This window comes from Lissotriton vulgaris, chromosome 5 (assembly GCF_964263255.1).
Source record: "Lissotriton vulgaris chromosome 5, aLisVul1.2, whole genome shotgun sequence".
NCBI lineage: Eukaryota > Metazoa > Chordata > Amphibia > Caudata > Salamandridae > Lissotriton > Lissotriton vulgaris.
Genome location: NC_141693.1, coordinates 2,029,514,904 through 2,029,531,071, shown reverse-complemented (window position 1 = coordinate 2,029,531,071; position 16,168 = coordinate 2,029,514,904). Strand labels below are relative to the sequence as shown.

The 16,168-nt window shown below is 49.8% G+C and overlaps 1 protein-coding gene across 3 annotated transcripts in view; it reads right to left on the bottom strand.

Annotated features, from left to right (window-relative positions):
* Nucleotides 1-16,168, bottom strand: part of CERCAM (cerebral endothelial cell adhesion molecule) — a 202,271-nt gene that overhangs the window by 173,375 nt on the left and 12,728 nt on the right. The gene's annotated exons all lie outside the window — the stretch shown is intronic.

Below are 16,168 nucleotides of genomic sequence, written 5' to 3'. Positions count from 1 at the left end.
TGATGACTTACCCCGCACACTGGATGAGGGTGGATCCTTCCCTCACCCCCCACCCTCCTGGGTCTCTCTGGTAGCAACTGATGACTTACCCCGCACACTGGATCAGGGTGGATCCTTCCCTCCCTCCCCCCTCCTGGGTCTCTCTGGTGCCAACTGATGACTTACCCCGCACACTGGATCAGGGTGGATCCTTCCCTCACCCCCACCCTCCTGGGTCTCTCTGGTAGCAACTGATGACTTACCCCTCACACTGGATCAGGGTGGATCCTTCCCTCCCCCCACCCTCCTGGGTCTCTCTGGTAGCAACTGATGACTTACCCCTCACACTGGATCAGGGTGGATCCTTCGGATCCTTCCCTCACCCCCCACCCTCCTGGGTCTCTCTGGAGGCAACTGATGACTTACCCCTCACACTGGATCAGGGTGGATCCTTCGGATCCTTCCCTCACCCCCCACCCTCCTGGGTCTCTCTGGAGGCAACTGATGACTTACCCCGCACACTGGATCAGGGTGGATCCGCCCCTCCCCCCACGCTCCAGGGTCTTGCTGCAGTAACTGATGACTTACCCCGCACACTGGATAAGGGTGGATCCTACCCTCATCCACCCCCCACCCCCCACCCTCCTGGGTCTCTCTGCAGTGTTGGATATGGTGCCTCTGGGCGCTCTTCTCAAGCACCTCCTTGACGTGGACTGCATCGTCTCTTCAAACTGGACCCCGGAAGTCTCCCGTCCCCTCATCGGGGACCTCAAGGCTCTTCGCTCTGTATGTTCTTCCTCTTGGAGGCCACGTCTGGACCCATAGATTGGTTATCCTTTCAGACGCAGATGACGCTCAAATGCTCATCTCCAGGCCGACCATGGCTCTGCTCCAGCCTAGATTCAGAGCCTCTTCTCTACATACTGTGGCTTGCATGAGGGCTAAGAGCCTTAAAGTCAATATCTCAAAAACAGAGATGTTATTGTTTGGGAAACATGTCAGGAGCTGGTTGCCAGACTGGTCTTACTCCTACAACATCTACTACGGCATAAAATCCAAGGGTCCCGCGCAACAATCTGAGCACGCCCCAATGTATCACCAATGCTTCCTCAAGTTGTTTCTCACCCTGCGGATGCAGAGCAAAATCTTTGCCTGGTTACCAATTGCAACCAGAAAACCAGTTGTCGAAGGCTAATCCTTTCCCGCCTGCACTGGGACCACGTCCTTTGCATGGGTGTTCCACAGTGTGGGGTACATGGTTCCATGGCAGAAGCCAGGAGATCCTCAGCTTTCCTGCCCAATCCCATGTATCTCGACATGCTAAAGAGCTACAGTGCCCCTATCAGGAAGGGTTCCTGCTTTAAGATCTCTGGGCGCCTCATGAACCCGCATGCCAGGAAGGACCAGCCACCCTGCGCAACAACACAAAACACCCTCTCCCTGCACGGTCCATCCGTCCTGCCAATCTCCACTGGGATCCAACCCTTGCACAACCACACAAAACACCCTCTCCCTGCACGGTCCATCCGTCCTGCCAATCTCCACTGGGATCTAACCCCTGCGCAACAACACAAAGACCCTCTCCCTGCACGGTTCATCCATCCTGCCAATCTCCACTGGGATCCAACCCCTGCACAACCACACAAAACACCCTCTCCCTGCACGGTCCATCCGTCCGGCCAATCTCCACTGGGATCCAACCCCTGCACAACCACACAAAACACCCGGTCCATCCGTCCTGCCAATCTCCACTGGGATCCAACCCCTGCACAACCACACAAAACACCCTCTCCCTGCACGGTCCATCCGTCCTGCCAATCTCCACTGGGATCCAACCCCTGCACAACCACACAAAACACCCGGTCCATCCGTCCTGCCAATCTCCACTGGGATCCAACCCCTGCACAACCACACAAAACACCCTCTCCCTGCACGGTCCATCCGTCCTGCCAATCTCCACTGGGATCCAACCCCTGCACAACCACACAAAACACCCTCTCCCTGCACGGTCCATCCGTCCTGCCAATCTCCACTGGGATCCAACCCCTGCACAACCACACAAAACACCCGGTCCATCCGTCCTGCCAATCTCCACTGAGATCCAACCCCTGCACAACCACACAAAACACCCTCTCCCTGCACGGTCCATCCGTCCTGCCAATCTCCACTGGGATCCAACCCCTGCACAACCTCACAAAACACCCGGTCCATCCGTCCTGCCAATCTCCACTGGGATCCAACCCCTGCACAACCACACAAAACACCCTCTCCCTGCACGGTCCATCCGTCCTGCCAATCTCCACTGGGATCCAACCCCTGCACAACCACACAAAACACCCTCTCCCTGCACGGTCCATCCGTCCTGCCAATCTCCACTGGGATCCAACCCCTGCACAACCACACAAAACACCCTCTCCCTGCACGGTCCATCCGTCCTGCCAATCTCCACTGGGATCCAACTCCTGCACAACCACACAAAACACCCTCTCCATGCACGGTCCATCCGTTCTGCCAATCACCACTGGGATCCAACCCCTGCACAACCACACAAAACACCCGGTCCATCCATCCTGCCAATCTCCACTGGGATCCAACTCCTGCACAACCACACAAAACACCCTCTCCCTGCACGGTCCATCCGTCCTGCCAAACTCCACTGGGATCCAACCCCTGCACAACTACACAAAACACCCTCTCCCTGCACGGTCCATCCGTCCTGCCAATCTCCACTGGGATCCAATCCCTGCACAACCACACAAAACACCCTCTCCCTGCACGGTCCATCCGTCCTGCCAATCTCCACTGGGATCCAACCCCTGCACAACCACACAAAACACCCTCTCCCTGCATGGTCCATCCGTCCTGCCAATCTCCACTGGGATCCAACCCCTGCACAACCACACAAAACACCCTCTCCCTGCACGGTCCATCCGTCCTGCCAATCTCCAATGGGATCCAACCCCTGCACAACCACACAAAACACCCTCTCCCTGCACGGTCCCTCCGTCCTGCCAATCTCCACTGGGATCCAACCCCTGCACAACCACACAAAACACCCTCTCCCTGCACGGTCCATTCGTCCTGCCAATCTCCACTGGGATCCAAACCCTGCACAACCACACAAAACACCCGGTCCATCCGTCCTGCCAATCTCCACTGAGATCCAACCCCTGCACCCGCACACACACATCTGGTCGCCGCTCCTCTTCCTCCTGAATGGACACAGACTGGACGGCTCTGCCCTTGCCCTACGGGCCCTCTAACTTCAGACAAGTCAAAAAGACTTACAACATTGGATGCTCTACGGCTCTCGCCAAACCTAGCACCAGGAAACACTTCGGGCAGCGGTTAACCATTTTTAAATAAATACATAACCAAATTATTAAAGTGCTATTTTTGCCCTTGTTCACTTGCGGATTTATGATCCCGACTTCCAAACACGTCCCAGGTACACACTGCTGCTGTTTATGGCCTGAAATCCTAGTTACAGCACCTGTTATTCGTAAATGAACACACAATATAACTGCCCTCTGGTTTAAGGGTGGAGGCTGTGGAAAGAGGAGACTTAAAAGTCCCTTTGAAAGATGTAAGAGTGAAGGTGGAACATACTCCGTCCTCCTGGAACCCTTGATTTCTGTCCTTGTGGGGACGCCTGGATGTGATTCAAATGAGGATCTCTCCTATTGTGTTAGATCTTCTTTCTAGGTTACCAACTCATATCCCCAAAACCTTTTAAAAGGTTTACTTCCTTACTTCAAACAAGCATTGGCCAGACAAGTCAACAACGTCTCCTCGGCGTGCTTCAACATCCTACGCATGCTACGGAAGATTTTCCGGTGGATCCCCACCGAGACCAGGAAGACCGTCACCCAGGCCCTCGTCACCAGCCGACTGGACTACGGCAACGCCCTCTACGCCGGTACCACCGCCAAGCTCCAGAAGAGACTCCAGCGGATCCAGAACGCCTCAGCCAGACTCATCCTCGACATCCCACGAACCAGCCACATCACCGGACATCTAAGAGACCTTCACTGGCTCCCCGTCAACAAAAGAATCACCTTCCGCCTCCTCACCCACGCACACAAAGCCCTACACGACCAAGGCCCGAGCTACCTCAACAGCCGGATCAACTTCTACGCACCCAAACGCCACCTCCGATCAGCCAACCACGCCCTCGCCGCCGTCCCCCGCATCCGAAGAGCGACTACAGGAGGAAGGTCCTTCTCCTACCTGGCCGCCAAGACCTGGAACTCCCTCCCTCCCGACCTGCGCCTGACCCAAGACCACCTCTCCTTCAGGAAGAAGCTGAAGACCTGGCTGTTCGAGCAGTAGCGCCCCCCCCCCCCCCCTTCCCCAGCGCCCTGAGACCCTACGGGTATGTAGCGCGCTTTACAAGTGTCACTGATTGATTGATTGATTGATTGGCATAGCCAATAGGTCTCGCCTTTGGGGCCTTCTAAGTATTTAGTTTTGCAGCACATTATCCTGGTGCAACAACATCAACTGTTGCATGGCTAAACACTTATAATGTCCCAAAGGCGAGACCTATTGGCTATGGCAATGCTTGTTTTCCATAATGATTGATTTCATTCCATTAGTTCCAGGCATCCTGTTTGACCTGACTGGAAGCTTGTACTAACTGTAGAGTGTGTGCCTTGCACAGAAGCTCCTAGCTGACAGCTGTGGGGATGGACACACAGCATGGCAGGCCGCTACGCCAGGTGGCATGAAAGCACTTCACATGCGCTACTCTAGCAAGGCTCAACGTTTGAAGTCAGTCACTTCAAGGGGCCTGCTGTGGATGGTACCTGGTACGTTATTTTCCCAGCAGGCAATGCTTTCCTTAGGGGTGGGCTTCAGCCACAGGGGGGTGCACTGTCGATGTGCTCTATTGAAGCTTTGAAACGCTTGCTGAGTTTATGAAGCCCATGGCCACAGTGAAGGCTTTCACCAAACTCGTCCTCATCCAAATTCAAAGGCAGTTTGTGGTCCTTTCCCAAACAGTCTATTCTCTGAGAAGTCGGTTCTTTCTAGAAGACCCTAATCTTTTCTGCTGATTCTACTGAAGATGAACAAACTTTTTTTCTTTCAAACTTGCAAAAAATAGCAGCGTTTGTTCACACAAAAGCAATTTTGAATTGTAGAGTCCACGGAGGGCTGATACTCTTACAGATAGAGGCTAGCTTAAAGTGGTTATGAAGGGGTTGATAAAGGACGGTTTGCTTTCCTGTTACAAACGGGATACTTTATTTTTTCTCAGAATTTCAAGCTCGTAGTTACAGTAGTAGATAATGTTGTGTCGTTCCAGCCTGATCCTGATGTCGGGACTGGGCAGGCGGAACAGGAAGAGGCGGGGTCGGAAGGAGAAGGAGGAAGTTTCAGTTTAGAGATAGGCACTAGAGAATAAAGACGTGCCGTAATCCAGCTTGTGTCCCGAGTCTTCCTTGGGGGTCAAAATCGTACAATGGCGACGAGGATGGGATGGTAACCCCCACAATTCATGCCCCTCTGCTGGTAACCCGCAGCCGAAGACCGGAGCACCTGCTGTGACGCGGCGAGTGAAGGCGCGAAGTAAATGCGGAAAAGGCGGAGGACCACACGCGTCATATACACGCTTCGCACGCCTACGACCACTGCTGAATGTTTGCTGCCTGAGTGAGAGCGCGCTATCAACAAGAGTAAGCTTCGCTGAAAATGGGCGGAATACCCGACGGCGGGAGGAGAGTGCGAGGACGCGCGGAAAGGAGCCTGGAGGCCGCTCAAGTGCCGTGAGCTGAAACGGAGTGAGGAAGGGTGAGTCCCAAATGCGGCGCCTCGCGCAGGGAACAAGAAAGAGTTTGGGCATGACTGACTGTTGAAGAGAGGCAGCCCACGAGCCGGTGTGGCAGAAGAGTTGTCCCAAGCGGCGGCCATTTTGGAGTCAGGCACCGGCCATAGACTTTCATTGACTCTTTACGGTGGCCATCTTAAAGTCAGGCAATTTCAAAGAAATAATCATACAAAGTTGAGCGGCAATCAGCCAGCCAACTAGTAACCGGACCAGAATGACGACAGAACCCGACACCTCACGCCCAGCAAACATGGGGGCAGCGCTACAAACCCAGCGATCACCTCAAATACTAATGGGAGTGTCATATCTACGCCCGCCTGAGCCACTGGAACTGACGTCCGGAAATAGCATGGGCCCCAAGTGGAAAAGCTGGGCAGAGGACTTTGAGGACTTTATGACAGGATCCTAAGTACAGGACCCCAAGCAAGCAAAAATTAATAGCGCTGCAAAACTTAGTTGGAAAAGATATCGCACAAATCATCAAAGAACTGCCAGCCGCCAACGCCACCTCCTACGATGACATAAAAGGGGCTCTAGACCGGAAATTCCTACATAAGCATAATCTGGATTATGAGCGATACACGTTCAATCTAGCATCACAAGAAAAGGATGAGCTCATGTGTGATTTTATTGCACGTATTAGACGCCTAGCCCGACACTGTGAATTTGACGCTTTCACCACAGAAGACGCGCTACGACTGCGCATAATAGAAGGATGCCAATCATGAATCGTTACGTCTACGGGTATTAAAGAAACAATACACTCTGGAAGAGATAGAAGAACTGACGCGCATAAATGATCAAGCAGAGGATCACACAAAGAAAATGGAAGCTAACAAGCCTGTAAAAAAGGAACAAGCGTTCAGGATGCAAGCACGTACAGACCTGAAGCACCGATCAGACCACCACAAGTCACGAAGATTCACGCAGACTTCCAGGGGAACGTCATCGCATCACGAACCACAACATAATCGGACCAACAAACCCGCATCAAAGTGCTACAGGTGCGGACAAGAATACCCACACTCGGGACAATGTGGGAGAGAAAACCATATTGAAGCAGTCTGCCAAACATGACGGTCAGAGCGAAAAACGACCGTGTCACAGTCGAGCACTTATCATCATGCCCGAGCAGTGAAGGGAAGAGAGGGTCGCTCCTCCAGCTCATCAAGGTCTACTGTGCGCTCAGTTGGCTCATATAGATCTTGAAGATCGACGTCCAGTGAATCATTATCACCCACGCCTGTGTCGCAGGATAGCGATGAATATATATGCATGGTGTCAGATCCTGACCGACTCAAGAAATACCCCAAATTAGACATTTGAATAGGGAACCACTCTGCGAAATTTGTGCTAGACTCAGTAGCGTCTTTAAACTATATCTGCACTCTGGAATACCAAAGCAGGAAACCCAGACCGAAGCTAGAGACAGCAGCCGTTCGGGTATACACATGGATGTCTAGAAGACCGCTGCCATGCCTAGGACGGTTCAGCACGACACTGGCCTACAAAGATCAACAAATCCAAGCCTATGTCCACGTAGTGGAAGGTCCAGATGCAGCAGATTGCCTCCTCAGCCTGCCAACCACTGAACGGTTTAAACTCGTTGAACTCCTCTACATGATAGAAGACGCTCCAGACATTGTCAGCAAGTTTCCAAATCTCTTCAAAGGTTTAGGAAAACTCAATCAATTCAAAGTCAAACTGCACATTGATGAACGAGTAACACCCATAGCGCAACATCACAGAAAGGAACCATTTCACCTACAACAGGCAGTGGATGACGAATTACAAGATCTGCTAAGGACAGACATCATTGAATGTTCCACGGGGCCCACCCCGTGGGTATCACCGGTGGTGGTAGTACCAAAAAAGGGACAAGGTAACAAAGTGCGTCTGTGTGTAGACATGCGCGCACCTAACACGGCCATTGAAAGGGAGCGACATCCGGGGCCCCACATCAGTGATAAGATCGCTCGCCTCAACGGAGCGACAGTCTTCTCGAAATTGGATCTCAACAAGTGATACCATCAGCTAGAACTACACGAGAAATCACGCTACATCACAACGTTTATGACCCACCAAGGCCTATTCCGCTATAAAAGTCTCAACTTCGGGATTTCCTCTGCTGCTGAGATTTTCCAAGAGGCCATCCGACAAGTGATTCAAGGCATCCCGAATGCTTTCAACTATAGTGACGATATTCTAGTGTTCGGAAATAATCAAACAGAACATGACACGGCTCTGGACAGAGTATGCCACGCACTATTGAATGCCAACCTCACACTGAACCCTGATAAGTGTGAATTTCACAGATCGACCGTAATATTCTAGGGACACATCTTCTCCAAAGATGGCATAAAACCGGACCCGGAGAAGGTGTCCGCCCTAGGGGACACTCCACAACCACAAGACGTCAATGACCTTCGGTCATTCCTAGGGATAGCAAGCTACTGCGCTCGCTACATCAAAGAGTATGCGACCATCAGCTACCCGCTCAGGGAACTTACTCGCCAGGGTCAACAATTCTCATGGACACCCGCCTGTGACCAGGCTTTGAACAAAATCAAAAAGGCCGTGAGCTCTGCCATCAATCTGGCCTACTTTGACACCAAAAGAAAAACTGAAATAACAGTAGATGCCATCCCTGTAGGGCTAGGTGCCATCCTTGCACAATACGATGAGGACTCTGACCAATGTCACGTAGTTGCTTACGCCAGTCGCAGCCTCACTGCAATGGAGAAGGCTTATTCGCAGCCTGAGAAGGAGAGTCTCACTGTGGTATGGGCCTGCGAACACTTTCACCTCTTTGTGTACGGGAAGCACTTTACCCTTATCACAGACCACCAAGCCCTCATCACAATATTCGGAAACCCCAGAGCAAAAAAGCCCCCGCGTATCGAGAGATGGGGACTGCGCCTCCAAGACTATGTCTATACTATTATTCACAAGCCTGGGAAGTCAGAGAATCCAGCAGGCTACATATCCCGGCACCTGCAGCCACATACCAAAGAGAAGTGCTCTTTGGCTGAGGAGTACATTCACTTCGCCATCGACAATGCATGCCCTCCTGCAGTACCACTGGAGGCCATCCGTGAGGCATCTACTCAAGACCCCACTTTTCAAGATGTCATGGATCGAATACGCACCAACTCTTGGAGACATCTACAAGACAACTCCCAGAACACAACCAGTGACTTGCAAGAACTTGTGGCTTTCAAACATGTTCAAGACGAATTATCCCTCAGTGCAGATGGTTTACTGCTAAGAGGAGGGAGGATAGTAATACCTCAACGACTATGGCAAGGAATTATCAACTTGGCCCATGAAGGTCACCGAGGTATAGTCGCCACCAAGAAAGCTCTCTGGGAATGTGTCTAGTTTCCCCTGCTTGACCAGATGGTGGAAAACACACTCAAGGACTGTACTTCATGCCAGCTAGTAAGTCGTGAAGAACCACCAGCTCCTCTACAAATGTCGGAACTGCCGGACGGAGTATGGCAACAAGTGGCCATTGACTTCTTCGGCCCGCTGAAATCGGGCAAGTACTTCATTGTCATCATGGACGAATATTCTAGATTTCCTATTGCCCATCAAATATCCTCAACAAAAGCGACAGCAGTGATACCTGTAAGCATGGGCGAATTTTGCGAATCTCGCGTTCGCGAATTTTGCGGATTTGCGAACTCGCAATCCGCAAAATCCGCGAATTCTCGCGAATTTGCGGATTTTTTTTTTTTTGTGTTTGCGCGGGTTTCTGCCAGTTCGCGAGGGTTTTTTACAATGTCGCAAATTGCGAACTTACCTGTCGGGTCGCAAGTTTCGCGAACTTGCTGTTTCTACGTGTCCAGCCTGTTTGGGACACTCTTCTTCATCACTGCCACTCTCTGTCACCACTGCCACTCTCTGACTACTCATGCCACCCTCTGGCCCACCCATGCCACCCTCTGTTTCATCACAGCACCCTCTGGTTGTCCAGTCAGTGTACATTATTGTGGCAACGCAAGCACACCTTCCCTGCCTCAAGTGACCTGAATTAATTTGGGGCTGATTAATGTGTCACAGAATATTTTTTTAGCTGACACCTGCTTCCTTAGTGCTTCCTGATTAGTGATCTTTGGCACTTGCTAAGTGCTTTCATTGTTGCAAAAGTAGTTACAACACCTGCCCTGCCCCAACTGACAATAATGCATTAGGGGCTGATTAATGGATTTGAACTTCCAGCCTGGCTCCTGCTTGTCTCCCTTAGCTGTAGGACCTTTGTGGCATATGTGTAACTATTCTGAGGTTCAGAGCAGGGTCACATAATAGTTTCAACTGGCAACTGAACTCTGGAGGGGCCCCTCAGGAAGCACTACAGGAAATGGCTACTAATGATGAGCCTGAACTTTTGAACCTGGTAAGTAGTTACTTTCAGTTTTGCTAAAATCGTATTTCTGCAATTTTGCACTTATTCGCGGGGCGCGAACTCACGCGAACAGTGCGAACAGTGCGAGCAAAATCCGCTGCTCGCGGATTTGCGGATTTTGCGGGAGATTCGCGAATCTCGCGGATTGCGAATTTACCAAAAATCCGCAAAATCCGCGAGCGAAACGGATTTTCCGCCCATGGTTAGATACCCGTCACTGATGAGACCTTTGCAGCAGGGGGAATCCCCATTGGAGTAAAGACAGACAACGGACCACCGTTCAAAAGCCACGAGTTTACCGAATTCGCAAAACACCTCAATTTCAAGCACAGAAAAATCACCCCACTGTGGCCAAACCCAACGGCATGGTTGAATGATTTATGGGGACTCTCAAGAAGGCATTCCAACAAGCTGAACTCGCCCATCGTGACACACAACAAGCTTGAAATGAAGTACTGCGAGCATATCACACCACGCCCCACAGTACCACAAATCAATGCCCGGCCACCCTGATGCTTGGACGAGTTCCTCGCACATGACTACCCACCTCAAGTAGCGTCTCACAATCTCGAACTGTGACCACTGATCATGACACCCTGGTGAAATTGGACCACGACAAGAAGCTGAAAATGAAGACCTACGCTGACCAACGTAGACATGCGAAGTATGCAGACATCCAGGAAGGAGACCGGGTAATGGTCAGGCATGACCGAAGAACAAAGGCAGACAGTCGATATCTCGCTCATCCGTTGCGAGTCTCCAGTCGAAAGGGGACCATGATCACAGCAGAGGCTGATCACAAGCGAATAACCCGGAATGTATCACACTTCAAAAGATGTAAACCCGCTGTTTGTGAGGGAGCACAAATCTATGACTCCAGCGCTGGTTCCCCGAACCAAAGCGAGAACAGTGACCGAGATCACCCCTGTCTGGCAACGCAGGAAGAAGTAGATCACCGGATACAGGAACCAGAACTGTCTAGCCGTCCTCGACGACACACCAAACGACCTGCTCGTCTCATCGAAGAACTTTAAGGGACATTAAGACTCATTGTACAAAGGGGATAGGTGTTGTGTCGTTCCAGCCTGATCCTGATGCCGGGACAGGGCAGGCGGAACAGGAAGAGGCGGGTCGGAAGGAGAAGGAGGAAGTTTCAGTTTAGAGATAGGCACTAGAGAATAAAGACGTGCCGTAATCCAGCTTGTGTCCTGAGTCTTCCTTGGGGGGGTCAAAATCGTACAGATAATGATCACATTTGTCCACCAGTTGTAGGTTTCCATCAGCCCGAATTGGGCACGTTTTTTCTTTTTTTACAGTATGACCTGCCTGCCTACACCTTCTCGCCTGATGGCAGAGCGTTTCAAGTTGAATATGCCACAAAGGCAGTAGAGAACAGTTTCTTTAATAGCCGCACTGCATGTTAGACTACAGTAAAGGTTTGTAATGCTCACCTTTGCTTTCATGTTGGCACTGGGATGAGCTTCCATATCAGAGATGTATTCCCCACATACTGTGAATGAGCCTGTGGCAGACTGCAGCGGTTCATCTGATAATTTGCTGGATAAGCCAGGCAGATAGTTCAGGAGACTAATGCATCAACTGCAGAGACCCACCTGTAACCTGAATATTTTGGGTTGAGTCTGTGCAGGCCCACACAATGACTAATCCTTCATACCTGGATCAAATGTGTATCTCAGACTTTGTTAGTAGTTTTTTGGACCAAATGTGTCTTCATAATCTGAATTTGTATTGGTTCGAGGACTCAAATGCAAGGAAATATAGTCTTGTTAAAACTGTATGTATCCTGCCATTGGAATTGTGTAGCCTCGTCATATTTAACCTTTCCATGTTCCTAATAGTGCAGTACTGCTGTTGGGATCGGGTGTAAAGATGGTGTTGTCTTCGGCGTGGAGAAGTTGCTTCTGTACAACTCTATGAAGAAGGTTCAAACAAACAAATCTTTAATGTAGATCGACATGTAGGAATGCTGAGTTGTTTGTTTTTTTTGCTGTTGGTGGGTGGGGATGCGGTGGAATGTTCGTGTGTGGGGATGCGGTGGAATGTTGGTGGGTGGGGATGCAGTGGAATGTTTGTGTGTGGGGATGCGGTGGAATGTTGGTGGGTGGGGATGCAGTGGAATGTTCGTGTGTGGGGATGCGGTGGAATGTTGGTGGGTGGGGATGCAGTGGAATGTTGGTGGGTGGGGATACGGTGGAATGTTGGTGTATGCGGTGGAATGTTGGTGTGTGGGGATGCGGTGGAATGTTGGTGGGTGGGGATGCAGTGGAATGTTGGTGGGTGGGGATGCGGTGGAATGTTGGTGTGTGGGGATGCGGTGGGATGTGGGTGTTTGGGGATGTGGTGTAAAGTTGTTTAGTGGGGATGCTGTGGAATGTTGGTGTGTGGGGATGCTGTGGAATGTTGGTACGTGGCGATGTGGTGGAATGTTGGTACGTGGGGATGCAGTGGAATGATGGTATGTGGGGATTCCTTTGCTGCTGAAATTGCGGGAGTGGTGTGCTTGATAAGCGTTACACCCCCAGGACTTTTGCCTCATTCTGTCCACTTTTCGCGGCCCCCGCTCCGCGGGCGCCGCTCAAGGAAGGAGACTCGGGCCACAGGGCGGTGAATTGACAGACTTCGGACTCCAGCGGGACTGCGAGGACCAGCGGGCAGTGTGCTGCTAATCTGCCGCAGCTGGTCCTCTTCCCGCCCCCACCTCCTCTATCTATATAATTACTCTGGGGTTCGCGCACGCGGGACGCGTGCGGGCTGGCGCCGGGCTAAGCCCGGGACAAGGGCAGGGCCGTCTGTGGCCGTCCGAGGCCGGTGAGGGTCGGGTCGGCCCACCCCCTTTCATTTCCCATCTAAGTTACCCGGTATTGTAAGAACTTTGGATACATAGTGGTTGTTTTACTGTATATTGTTACATTTATATTTTGTCTGCCTGAAGCGTGGCCAAGTATTCATTCACAAAACGCCCCTACGTTCTGGTAAGGAAAGACAGGTCCAAGTATCCACCACAAATGGAGTCTTCACAGGCACCATTGACCAATTTTTTAAACGTACAACATGTATCTTAGAAAAAGAAATCGCACTCGCTTATCGCTTGACTTAGTCATGAGTAAGCGCTCTTCATTAGGGAAAATTTGTGAAGCTGTTTCCCCAGTCCCCCTAACACAATTGGATTCCGCGGCCAGTAAAGCTACAGCTACAGATACTGTGCCTGTTGACCATGAGTTGGAGTTGGAGGGGGGTGATGATAAAAACATTCTAGATTCTATATCAGAAGGTAGTTCTCTATACCACAACTTAGTCAATATTGAGACCGATGTTTCGGCTTCCTCTAGCATTGTTTTAAGCCCAGAGCCTGAAACACGACCACCAATTCTGGAGAACATGAACACGCACAAATCTAGTAAAAGGAAACGAGAAGATTTGTCACAGAAGGGGGGTAATAAAAAGGTTCAGAAAACCAATACCACCACTTCGCCCCCAAATAGCACAACAGTCCTGCCTTCAAACCCCCAGTGAGTAATAATAACATAGATAATGATGCAGAAGGTACACTTTTAGACAAAATCGAGGTGCTGATTAAATCTCTCCTCCTGCCCCTATTTGAACGAACTAGGCTTCTAAACGTTAAAATGGACTTTATGGAAACCTTAGTGAGGGAAAATGTGGGCATTTTGAAAAAGTTACAACAAACTACTACCTCTAAGGGGTTAGAACCAACGAGTGCACAGAAAAAGGCGTCGATCAATGGGGACAAGGGGAAAACGGTTAAACCTGTATCATCTTCCTCGAGAGCCCCTCAGCAGAAGCCTGCCACTGATAAAAATAAGCAGACTTCTGAGACGACTATATCCCGTAATGTTGATTTGGGTAACAACCCACAGCCCACCTCTAAAGGCTTACCCAAACCAACCCGCCCAATAGATCAAAACACTCAGGCCAGGAAAAATTTTCCGCCTAGGAACCAATGCGTGAATCTCCCTCCTGAATCATTGCCATATACTGTAATTCTGACTGGAGTAGCCCCATTGGGAGAGGGTAAGGTGGAAACTCATAGTGACTTACACAATAAAGTAAGATTTTGGTTAAACAAGAATCGACCTCTTCCACTGATGTCTAAAACTGAAATCCTTACTGTTAGGAGAGTAGACTGGGTGGGATTTAGTAAAAAAGAACTTGAAGGGGATTGTGTTGCCATCAGCTTTAGGGAGCCATGGGTAGCAGATTGTTTCTGCAGAGAACCAAGATTTGGAAGAGTAGGTGATGTCCAAACTTTGTCCCTGCACTATTTCTACCCCAAACTTAGTTTAGGGAGAGATTATCCCTGCTAAAACTATCCCAACCAAAACATTAGATTTAGAGGAAGACACCCCCCAGAAGTGGCTACTTACCCTATGTTTCTGCCTCATCTCTCGAATCGTTTTGCACCGTTATGTGGGCTGGAAGGTGTTGACTGACATAATGGGGGGTTAGTGGAACAGGATAATAGGGTGCCCAGATTGTCTATTGGAATAATGTCCCCTCATTCTTTATGCACTCAGGTGATGGACAGTAGCACCGATAGCCCAAGTAATATTGCAGAAGTTATTTTGGGAGATCAGACAAGAAATGGCTCTAATGTAACAAATTCGGTAGAGGAATGTATAAGTAGCCCTTTATTATATGATAAAAGTGGGGGGAATGTTGCTTCACTTGATGAGTCACCAGTAGTTCTTGTTAATACACTTAGGATATTATCCTGGAACATTGCGGGGCTGAAGGGGAAAATGGACCTGATAGAATGGGGGGCCTTTATAGAGCAATTTGATATTGTTGTATTTCAAGAAAGTTGATCAATTGACACTGTTTTTCGTCTTGGTTTTCTGAATTTTTATAAACCAGCACATAAAGGGCAAAAGGATCGCCCGGCTGGGGGGCTTGTTATTTGGATTAAACAATCACTATGTTATAGGACCCATGAGTTATCTGTCCCAAGTGCTGACTTACAGGGACTTAAACTTAGCAGAGCAAACCATCGGGACTTGTATTTAATTAATATATATGCAAGGGGTCGATCAGGAGGTAAGAGTCCCGGAATTATTGAGGACTTAGAACTCCTACTGAACAATATTGGCCGAGACAAGTGTGTAACAATGGCAGGGGATTTAAACTGCACGTTTGAACCCCTACCAACTTTGGAAGACAATTGCTATGGCGAGGCAGACCAGTTATGGAATATTCCCAGCCTGGCCTTATCACCAATCAAAAAGGTTACTGAGGCTGTTCTGCAGTGGCTCGGGTTATGTTTGGAGTGGGACTTAAGGGCAGTAAATGGGAGGTCTATATCTGACAAGGCGGGAAAAGCCACATTTGATAATGGCTATAGTACCAGCCGCATAGATTATTTCTTAATTAGAATGGAGTTTTGGAGCCTGCTAGGGGATATGGAAATAATTGATAGACCAGAAAGTGATCACAATCCCCTTTCAATAAACCTGAAAGTGGATGGCGGCTTGCTCAGAAGAAACGTAACAAATTATACCACAGCCGAGACATTCCTCACTAATGACTGTCGTAGGGTACGCTGGGGCCGGGTTCTGGAAGTTCCCGACACTATTGAAAGAATATCACTGGAAGTAGCAGCTGCGACTAAAAAAGTGAAACTACTATTGGATAAAGTGGGGTCTTTGGAGCAAATTAGCTCAATCCATGAGTCCCTTTTTGCTAAACTTAAATCTTTCTTTACAAAACAGGGTGGCTCGTCGAAAACTGATAGGAAATCCCTGGGTGATAAATGGTATGACAAGACTCGCCGCATAGCACACAGTTCTTTGATAGCTGTTATTAAAACCAGGGTAACATTGGACATCAAAATAGAGAGGGCCAAATATAAGAAAGTGTTAAAGCAAGCAAGGACTGCATGGGATGACCAACGCTGGCTGGAACTTTATGAGGCC